Raw genomic sequence first — 2,333 nt, forward strand, 5'->3', positions numbered from 1 at the left:
CAGTCCATAAAATTGCCGGCAGCCCCGGAGTCCAGATATGCTAGGACCGATTGGGGAGAAGGGCCTACATGGAGGAACACAGGAAGAAGAAGAAGACGAGAAGGTGATGTTTCTGGGTCCAATACTCCACCCTCCAAATGTATTAGACCTGAGCGTTTATTGGACGAAGCGAGCTGGAGTCACGAAAATGACCCTTGCCCCCACAATAAAGACACAAGCCTAGAGTTCTGCGTCTAGCACGTTCTTCGGGGGTTAGTCTGGTCTGGCCCAGCTGCATAGGTTCCTCAGCAGGCAGAGGATGCTCCACAGAGCGACGGGGGGGAAGAGTTCTGGCTGACTAGGACCTAGGGGGTGCTGGCGTCTTTTTTCTAGGAACCTCTCCTGGAAATGAATGTCAATCTGATTGCGCAAGGAAATTACATTGTCCAGACCGGTGGGGATGGCTCTTCCTGCCAATTCGTCCTTCACTCGGTCAGAGAGGCCATGTAAAAAGGTTGCGACCAGGGCATCATTGTTCCAGCTCAATTCAGCTGTGAGGATACGGAACTGAAGCGCATATTGTCCCACTGAACAAGATTCTTGGCGAAGGCGTAAAAGGGCACTAGCCGCTGAAGAAACCCGAGCTGGCTCCTTGAAGATATTAGGAAAAAGCTTCAAGAAGTCAGACAGGCTGGATACCACCGGGTAATTCTTCTCCCACAGGGGGGCAGCCCAAGCTAAAGCTTCACCAGAGAGGAGGGAAATGATATAGGCTACCTTAGCCCGATCAGACAGAGAGTTTTGAGGCTGGAGCTCAAAATGAATGGTGCATTGGCTGAGGAAGCCCCTGCAGGCCTTGGAGTCCCCAGAGAAACAGGACGGAGCTGGCAGTAAATATGAATGTGTGGCTGCGACTGGTGCGATAGGTGCAGCTGCTGATTGTACTTGAGGCTGCAGGTTCGGGTTTCCCAAGGAGGCCTGGAGCTGCTCGAAGCGGGAAGCCAGATCCTTAAAGAATCGCATCACCTGAGTCTGATTAGATTCCTGCGACTCGAGTCTGCGAACTATGCCCTGCAATGGATCAGCTGCAGGAAGCGGCACGTCAGCTGGGTCCATGGCTGATCAAACTGTCAGATCACCTTGAGGCTAGGTGACAGATGCACACCGTTGGGATCAGGAGTGCACCGCAAGGCAGTGGACCCTACGGCTGACTGCTGCAGATGGGAGTCCGGGTATAAGGAAGGCAGGGCCACTGGTACACCAACACGGATCCCACCGGGGTTAGAGCGTAGGATTCCCTGGTGCGTGTAGTCTAAGAGCCAGCAGGTGTTCGTTAGAGCCTCTAGAGGTGAGGATGGACTGGGCTGCAACTGGCTCCAGGTCGCGACCTCCAGCTCACATCCACAGTAGGCAACAGAAGGATAGGGATAGTAAAGGAATAAGCCAAGGTCAGGGCCACAAGCAGACAAGGACAACAGAGTACACGCCAAGGTTCAGGGTCACAGGCAAACAGGGATAGTCGGAGACACGCCAAAAGGTCAGGGTCACGAGCAGACAGGAATAGTATAGAACACGCCAAGGTCGGTAACAGAAATAAACGTAGCACACACGGCAGGCAGGAACAGGAAGCTAAACACACAAAGGTTGATCAGCAGGGCTGACCTGCAGTGCAGAGGTTAATATAGAGTTCTCTGATAGGAGCTGGGGTGGAGCCATGCTAGAGAAGAGTTAATAAAAGCAGCCAGGTTAAAGACAGCTGGTCTTTAGAGATGAACACATGGAGACAGGTAAGCTGACAAACTATTGCATAACCATGACAGTCGGATTGAATCCTGACAGGACAATACCATGAACTGTTCAGGCCCTCAGAACCAAGTGCTCTGCCTGAATTTCTAGAATGATAATGGACAAGGTCATTTCTGATCTGGGTCACTTCCTTGGTAACTGAAGGAAGGATTTTCCCCTTTGCAGATTTTTGGATATTAACCATAAACTGAGGCTCCGGCGTACCCAGCCTACAGTACCTTGTATTTCCAGGTGGTCCATCCGGATACTAACCAGGCCCAACCCTGCTTAGCCTCCAAGATCAGACGAGATCAGGCGCTTTCAGGGTGATGTGGCTGTAGGCTTTGGAGTCAGACACATTGGGAATCTAGAGCTTGAACCCTTTGTTCCAAGCCGATAGGATAATATTTTGCAGCAGTCCCGAATGAAACTGAGCATAAGGAATGGCCTCGAAATTAAGCCACCATCTTTCCCAACAACCTCATGCAAAGTTGAATAGAAGAATTCATCTTGCTTCAACCAGCTAAATCAGTTCCTTTATGGCGCTGATCTTTGCCTGGGGCAAGAAT

General features: G+C 51.1%; 1 pseudogene; it reads right to left on the minus strand.

Annotated features, from left to right (window-relative positions):
- Positions 1-1,991: 1,991 nt before the first annotated feature.
- Positions 1,992-2,107, minus strand: LOC141141681 (5S ribosomal RNA; annotated as a pseudogene).
- Between the last annotated feature and the right edge of the window lie 226 nt (positions 2,108-2,333).

The sequence above is a fragment of the Aquarana catesbeiana genome, linkage group LG04, assembly GCF_042186555.1.
Source record: "Aquarana catesbeiana isolate 2022-GZ linkage group LG04, ASM4218655v1, whole genome shotgun sequence".
NCBI lineage: Eukaryota > Metazoa > Chordata > Amphibia > Anura > Ranidae > Aquarana > Aquarana catesbeiana.